Here is a 9,004-nt window from a genome sequence, read left to right as displayed (position 1 = left end):
GAGCCTGGGAAGCACTGGGATAAGTTGGTGGTAGATTGTTTGCCTTGCTGGCACAGGCCCTGGATTCTGTCTCCAGTGCTGAAAACACAAAATGAAACAAAAAGTAATTTAAGTAATTTACTGCCAAAAGAGTTATTCAGCATTCTGTTTGTTTGCTCTCCCTGCTTTGAGCAGTCCCTGCTATGAAGAGCAAGAAGTCACATTTTGGTAGATGGTAAAAGTAAAGAAACATCCAGCAATGAGGTGAGAATGCAGGAAAACATTTCAACTGCATTTAGCATTAATATCAGAATTGATTTGAGCCATTTATAGAACAATGCTTAGGATTAATTAACCATCTCAGAGATGACACGCTGGTGTGGGAGGTCCTTTTGTCTATGTGTTGTTTTTATTGGTTAATGAATAAAGAAAACTGTCTTGGCCTGATAGGGTAGAACTTAGGTAGGCGAGGAAGACTAAACTAAATGCTGGGATAAAGAAGGACAGAGTCAGAGAGAGATGTCATGGAGCTGCCAGAGTCAGACATACCAAAACTTTGCCAGTAAGCCACTGCCACGTGGTGATACATAGATTAATGGAGATGGGTTAAATTAATATGTAAGAGTTAGCCAATAAGAAGCTAGAGCTAATGGGCCAAGCAATGATTTAATTAATACAGTTTCTGTGTGATTATTTCGGGGCTAAGAGGCAGGGAACCAACAAGCATCTCCCTCCTGCAACAACACGCTCTGAGACTGAGGGATAAATGGCAAAGGCGTACAGTCAGGAAGTGGCAAAGGAAATAGTGACAGAGAGATGGCAGTGTGCATACCTAGCAGGCACAAAGCCCTGTGTGAGCCCGCAGCACTGAGGAACAGAAGAAAATCTGTCTATTTAGTAAGAAATAAGGAGAGTGACTCAGTGTGGCCGCTTCAAATATTCTCCTTTCATTTCTTTATCTTTAAATTTTTACCAACTGACACCCAGGATTTTTTTTTTTAATTCTTCTCTCATATATTACATTCTGACCTCAGTTTCTCTTCCCTCCCCTCATTCAGAACTCCCCCACTTTACCTCCCCCAGATCCACCCTCCCTCCATCTCCCCTCAGAAAAGAGCAGACCACCCAGGGACATCAACCATATATGGCAAATAAGACCAGGTACATCCTAACAAATCCAGGCTGGATGAGGCAACCCAGCAGGAAATGAGTCCCATAAGCAGACAAAAGAGTCAGTGACCGACCACCCCTGCACCTACTGTTAGGAACCCCACAAGAACATCAAGCTACTCAGTCATAACATATATGTAAGGACCCGGGTCAGACCCCTACAGGCTCCCTGATCTCTGCAAACCCCCATGAGTCCTAGTCAATTGATTTGTGAACAGTGTTCTCCTGGTGTCCCTGACCCCTCTGTTTCCTCAGATCCTTCCTCTCCCTCCTCTGCTGGACCCTCTGAGCTCCTCCTAATGTTTGCCTGTGGGACTCTGCATCTGCTCCCATCAGTTGTGGATGCAGTCTCTCTAGTCTCTTTGGTGAGGATTCTGTTAGACTCTGGACCCAGAACACTCTGCAAGCAGGGCAAGCTGTAGATCAAAGGTTTTGTGTCCAATCCCTCTACTTGATGCTTTCCCTGGTTACTGAAGATGGCCAATTTAGGCTCCAGACCCCCAGAAATTGTTGACATACTTCCCTGAGGAACATCATAAACAAGACTGCTAACACTAGTGATGGGCCAGGCCCGAAATCCAGTGTATGATCCCCATTGGCTAAGCTTAATGCAGATTAAACTCAGATTGCTTCAAGGGATGTGGTAGGAGTTACTGTCATGATTGAGAAATATAAAAGGGGGCAGGAGTCCCAGCTCAGAGGTAGGTAGAGTGCTTGCCCAGCTGGCACAAACCCTGGGTTCTCGCCGGCCATTGCAGAAATATTAAAGAAAATCATTTCAACACTGTAGTACATTGGACAACATTTAGGATATGCTAAGGGAAAGGATAGTTCAAGGAAATATTTCAATTAAAAAAAGGAAGCCACTTGAAGCCAGAAGCACTCTGGGCACACTGACCACGGCCCCCAGGAAACACAGCAGAGTAGTAGTGTTTTGGGGAAACTACGCAAAACAAACTGCAATGCATCTTACTTATACATCACTGCAGAGAGAAAATGCCCCAAGTGGTGCAGAGAAGTGGTGACCGCTGTGACTCTAACTCCCGCAGACAGGGCAAGTGAGAAAAGTGAAGTTCGGGAGGAAATAGAATGAGTTGTTTCCTAAGTGTTGGAATTGGAAAGATGCGTTAAACTTGACAAATACACTTGAGCTTCCATTAGTTCTCTTAGTCTCGTTAATTATGTCAAAAATTTCTGGCTATCAGCCAGTGAAAACTGCAAACCAAGTCCTGCAGGTAAGTGACACAAATCAGGGAGTGGGGAGAGGGAGAGGAGACCTTCATAGTGACTGATCACTGATAAACAGCACCCCTAAACACGCTCTTTGCCTCAGACCGCACCGGCTACCGGCTGGCAGGACCCAGACCCCCTCAGCTGGCCACTGCAGGCTCCTAGTCCACCCAGCAGTTTGCAGTGGCTGTGTCCGGTGAGAGGGGACTGGCACCCAGTGGGGGATATGGGCTTGCCTTGGCATCGCTGGCCCCCAGCAATCCCGGTCTGGGAGGGTGGGAGGGGCTGCAGGACGTGGATCCTTCAGGGCTTCTAGGACGTTCTAACAGGATCACAGCTTTAGTTCATAAAGCAATACAACGCTCTAGGAGGACTTGGCTCTCATAAGTAGCCAGGTGTGGTGGCACACGCCATCCAGAAGCAGGGGGATATAGCGAGTTCAAGCCCAAGCCGGCCCTAAAGGGGGTGGAGAGAAAACTACGTAAACACTGACGTTCAGAGTAGAGTCCCTGAGGTGCTTCTAGCTCAAGTTCCAGCACGCTTGCCTTTGTACAACAGCGGAAGCACAGCACCATCTGGTGGAGGAATGGACAACCAGCCAGGCTTTGACCTGTTGTTTCTCCCTTTTCCTTCTCTGTATCCTTTCTGCTCTTCCTGGCTCAGGATCAAGCCCAGGGTCTTGTATGTACCAGGCAAGAAAGATTGAGAAAGGCAGTCTCTAGCTCCAGGCCAGCCTGAACTACATAAATTCTGTCTCAAAAATAAATATCATTAAAAATAAGTGTGGCTAAAGGGCACAATCGCTGTATCTAAGTGAACTTTTCATAGAAACTCGTTGACCTAATGTTTAAATTGGGGAAGGGGGACTCCTAGCCTCAGGATGCAGTCAGTTCTGGGAGAAATGATCATGTGATTAAAGGCAGTCCTAGGATAAAAAAGAACGTTGTGATAAACCGATGGTTAGTAGTGCAATCGTGCTTATGTAATGGAACCCCTATACAAAGTCCCCCCAAACATCTGAGGACGTCTAGGTGGCTGAACCCAGGAGGTACGGAAGCGCCTCCATCTCTCCCTTACTATGTGTCGCTTTCTTGTGGCTGTTTTTCTGAACCTGTGGAATATTCTTAAGTGTTTTTTTGAGTTGTGTGAGCTGCTTCACAGTCGGTCGGTTCGCGGGTCGGTTCGCGGCAAGCTTAGGCCACTACCTTGGGCTTTCGATTGGAAGAAACGACCAGTTTTGTAAACAGAATCCTCTATCCGTGGGATCTGGGGCAATCTCAGATTAGAAGAACTAGTGGATATTTGTTACAGAATCGCCTGACACAAGGAGGAACACCTTTCACACCTGTCCGCAGGCGCTTAAATCTGTCGCCCTCCTAGTCCCTTCTCTTTCAGTTCGAGAAACTAAGATGGTCTTTCTTTTACATCAAACTTGAAGTTTCTTGCTTGTGATATAGGGTCACAAAATAGTCCAATCTCAGGTCTTCACACTGCACAATTTCAAAGCAAGAAGGGGCAGTTTTATAAACTGGCACAGTGGTGTCCCCTGTCCCTGCGTTTTCCAGGGTGATGAAGGAAGGATGTGAGTCCAGGGACAGCTGGGTTATATAAAAAGACACCATCTCAAAGCAAAGGCCAGCCCCCAACAACAGTGACAACGAAAAGCCAACAGAAGGTTGAAAACAGAATACCAAAGAAGTCAGTTTTGCCTGTTACTCTAGATACATTTGTTTGCTTCTGAAAATTAAAATGACACATTTAGATTTCTTTTTCTGAATAGCTGCTATAAAAAATGTAGGGTTTTTTAAATGTTTTATTGTTTGAGAATTTCATAATAAATAAAATAAGTTTTGATCAAATCCACCCACCACACTCTCCCTTAAACATTTTCCCACATCCTCCCCTCATCATTTCTCACCCCAACCTCACGTATTCTTTTTTTTTTGTTTTTCTTTTTTCTATTATTGCTTTTACTGAGCTATACATTTTTCTCCACTTCCCTCCCTTCCTCTCCCTCCCCTTCTACCCTTGTCCATGATCCCCATGCTCCCAATTTACTTAGGAGATCTTGTCTTTTTCTGCTTCCCATGTAGATTAGATCCATGTATGTCTCTTTTAGGGTCCTCTTTGCTGTCTAGGTTCTCTGGGCTTGTGAATTTAGGTTGGGTTTGTTTGTTTGGTTTGGTTTGGTTTTTTGTTTGTTTGTTTGTTTGTTTTATGTCTAAAAGTCACTTATGGTGAGTATATATTATATTTGTCTTTCTGGGTCTGGGCTACAACACTCAATATGATGTTTAATAAATATATCATTTGCTCATGTACTTAAAAAAAAACCGCTGAGTTCACCTAGTGAATCAGTGTGTGCATAAATACAGAGCCGTCCACTGGAACATGGGCAGCCTATGGCAGGCAAGAACTTGAAAACAAAAGCAAAAAACTTACTGTCCTTTCCAGCAGCCATCAACTGCCTATAATAGCTTCTCAGTTAGGAGTGGGGCTTCGTGATCCCCTCCCCATCCACGCTGGGTTTTCTCCTGGCTGGATCTTGTGCATGCCTCGCAGTCGCTGGGCGTTTGTGTGTGCGATGGCCCAGCCACGGCTCTAAGGCAGTCCTCCACAGCTTTTGCCTCTTACAGGGTTTCCGTTCCCTCTCCTGTGAAGCTCCCTGAGCCTCGGGGACAGTGAGTGCAGTGTCCCTTTTCTGACATCCGAGCAGTCCGGTCTCTATTCTCCTCACTACCCGGTTGTGGCTCCCTGTGTTCGCCTCCATCTACCGCCAGCAGAAGCTTCTCTGCTGAGGGCTGGGAAATGCACTCTTCTGTAAAGATCCATATTTAGAAGGCAGTTTAATGCTATGTCCATTTAGCGATTAGAAAGTGGTTGGTCGCTCCCATGGCGATTCACCCCACTGTTAGGCCAGTGGGCATATCTTGCCAGGCTTGTTGGTATTGTGCAACACTTTTTAATAAAGCATTTGTGGGTACATACTTTTCATTTTTCTTGAATAGATAGGTCAGAGGGGAACAGCAAAGTCAGACAGTAAACGTTTCCTCTTAGTGTAATACTTAAAAACCAGAAATCCTAATTATCTTTTCCAATCATTGCATCTGACCAAACTAATCAACACTCTCATTATGTTTCTTCAGGTACTGCATTTTACATCAGTATTTGGAAGATGGTATGATAGCGCATGTCTGTATCCCAGAACTGAGAATCCTGAGGCAGACGACCATGAATGAGATACAGGCCTGCCGAAGATCCACAGTGAGGTCTTGCTTCAAAAGTTCAAAGAGGAAGAGATCAAAAGAAGCATTTGAGCGAGGTTCTGGGTATGTAGCATGGTACAGAGGGCTTGTCTGACATATGAGGACCCAGCTTCCATCCTCAGCACTGAAAGCACATCTCACAGGGGAAACGATGTGGAAATGAATGGAAAGCAAGTGTATGGGCTTATGAGTTATTTTACAGGGACAACAGACACAGTCTGTCATTAAAATTCCAGTCTCATTTCTCTGAGTGCCTTAAATGGAACTCATTTCATTGGACACTATGCTTGGGTAAGTTTTTCTTACTAAAAGATACTATCGTGACGATTGTGGTTGTAACACATTTGAAGTACATCCTGAGAGTGAGCCCCAGTGCCAAGCATGGGCTGAGTGGTGGCGTGTCACCATAGGCGGTCACAGTGAATGTATGCTCTGGCAGTGACAGCTGAAGGTTAGGGTTATATAGGATTATACCAGCCCTGCTTCCAGCTCATGTTCTGTGAACATGAAGCTGCTCTAAAAATAAAGGCCAGGGAAAAAAGATAGAGCTTGCCTGCTGTGGGGGCATGTGCCTCTAATCCCAGCACCTAAGAGGTGGAGGAGGCAGGAGGATCAGAAGTTCAAGGCCAACCCTGCCTATATAGTAATCTTGAAGCCAGGCTGGCCTACAGAAGACTCTATTTCAAAATACAAAAAAATAAATAAAATAAAATAAAAAGGAAGGAAGTAAAAAGAAAGAAAGGGAGCAAGGATACAGCCCCAGTCCAGCATAGATATGTGCTCACAGTGATAAAGGTCTAGATCCAGTCCTCAGCACCATCAACCCCCAAAAAAGTCATCCAGAGGCTGATTTCTCAAGAATGAAAATGGAGAATGTTTTCTCTTCTCCAAACAACAATAAACAAATTCTAAAAGAAAGGAAGGAAGGAAGGAAGGAAGGAAGGAAGGAAGGAAGGAAGGAAGGAAAAAAGGAAGGAAAAGAAAACAACCAAACTAAACAACAATTTAAAAAATCACCTTTAGCACTAAAACTTATTCGTCTGATAAAAACTATCCATCTGAATTCCCTTAAGACCACTATCTCAGTTATTCTTTTCCAAGCAACATGGAAATGAATGAAAAACCCATAAATTCACTTAAAACTTCATCAAGTAAGCTGGGCAGTGGTGGTGCATGTCTTTAATCCCAGCACTTGGGAGGCAGAGGCAAGCAGATCTCTGTGAGTTCAAGGCTAGCCTGGTCTACAAGAGCTAGTTCCAGGACAGCTAGGGCTGTTACACAGAGAAACCCTGTCTTGGGTGGGAGGGATTTTATCAAGTAAAAGTTCTACTGATTGTGAGAGAAGCAGTAAACTCTTGGACATTTGTCGCACAAGCATGAGTGACTGTCCCTCTTGATTTTTTCTTGATTTTGTCGAGTGTCACCTGTGTGGTTGGTGGAGCCATGTCAACAAATACAGCAAGCCCATTCACCTCATACAACTTACTTAGGGCACCTGTCACTTAGTAGATACTTCAGTCTTGTCTGATAGTCTCTCCCTGCCCATAGCAACATCTGGATCCCTCTCTGGAGGGAAAGCTACCTCTGTCCTCTGGCAAAATCCTTTTCCCTTATGTTCTGGGCCTGGGATGGATCTCCTGGTAGAGAGGAAGGGAGGCTAACACTAGTGTTGAGTTCAGTTGTGAAAGTCCTTTATTAACTCCCTACATGTGAACACACTGGAAGAGACAATGGAGATCCACTACTGAGGTGTGCACTGCCTCCAAAGTCAGTAGCCAGCATTCAGACTGGGCCTGCTCCCGCGCACGAGTACAGTGGATCTGTACCAAATAAGACCTCGAATAAGACAAAGACTAGGCTTATTTTTACATCATTTTATCCCAAGAAAACTTCCCATGCCTCAGTGGCAATGCTACTTATATTAATGTTTCCTACTGAATGAAAAATATTCAGTATTTATCAAACTTCATAATTTACATATACATTTCAAGTAGACATCATGAAGAAGAGGCTAAGTAGTGTTGAGACTGGGGTAGAATCAAGATTTTTGAATCTTTAGCAACTGGAAGTTTTGTTTCATATTTCTTGTTACAGAAGACAGAATAAAATTTAAAAATCAAATCAGCAGCAATTGAGATACTGTAGTTTGGACCATGAGAGGCAAGTCAGCACTTGCTGGGGTAGTCCAGGGTGTGCTTGCCTTCCTAACTGGAATACTTAACCTGCACCCATCTCCTGCAACTTATGGCCAAAATCCAAGCTAGTTGCACAATTTGACATAGATCCCAACATTCAATGAAAAGTTTCTGCACCCCATAAGACTCTCTAACAACGCGATAATCTAAATCAAACCAAATCAAACGGAATTAGAAAAAGCCCAGGTTTAATGGATACAAACACTCCTGGATAGCTTTCCAGTCCCCCCCTCCCCCAGAAGAGATGGGGAAGGAAGACCAGAAAACCACGTGTTTGTTGGGGGGGGCAGTTTAAATACCCTGTGGGAGTGGTCTTGAGATCTTTGGGGAGGGGTCATCATTTGATGGGGTCTCTCAGAAGTGGAGTCTAGACTGAGGCAACACCCAAGGGCGGGGACTTGAGGTGGAACTTCCACTTGAACATTCCAGACTCCAGATATATGGACACTAGTTCAAGTCTGGCTACCTCCTGAGGGCATGGGATGATGTAGGGAGGGGGAGAACTGGGGATTGGTGGGCTCACGTTCAGTGGAAGGTGTGGCTGGATAGTCATCTGGTTTACTGTCATCATGGAGACCTCAGGTATCTGTTCCTTGGGGGAGATGAGAAGGCAGGTTGCTAGGAGAAAAAGTAGATTGCTATTACCGGCCCTATGGATGGGGTTAGCCATGGGAAGGGCGATTAACTGCCAGAAAGAATGGGACAGAGAAGTGCCCTGGTTGTACAGAAGGGGCAAGGGTAAATGGGTGAAGTAAGAGCAGAGATGCCCTTTAAAACAGATTTTAGTTGCTGGATAGATGCCCATTTGAACCTGGAGAGGCGGTACCAATGGTGAAGTCCCAGGAGCTGGTGCACGTGCTGGCATTATCTGGAGGGCCCTCTGTAAGTTGGTCTTGGTCCAGACAGCAGGAGTGGTCAGTAAAATATGCTTGAAAATGGGTGGGGTTTACCAGACCAGATTTCTTGATACAGCAGCAGAACTTTTCCCAGGAACCTGCAGGTGTCTGTAAGACAGCTAGAACAGATTTACATCTTGGTGTCATAGGAAAAGGCTATGGCTTTAGGTTTAAAGGCATGAGCATTTTAGAAGACAATTAAAGGAAATTTAAATTTTTGAACCTCTGAAGTTACATCTTAAAAAAGCCTGTGAAAGAGGCACACCTG

This window comes from Myodes glareolus, chromosome 3, assembly GCF_982192425.1.
Source record: "Myodes glareolus chromosome 3, mMyoGla1.1, whole genome shotgun sequence".
Taxonomy (NCBI): domain Eukaryota; kingdom Metazoa; phylum Chordata; class Mammalia; order Rodentia; family Cricetidae; genus Myodes; species Myodes glareolus.
This window is presented reverse-complemented; position numbering follows the sequence as displayed.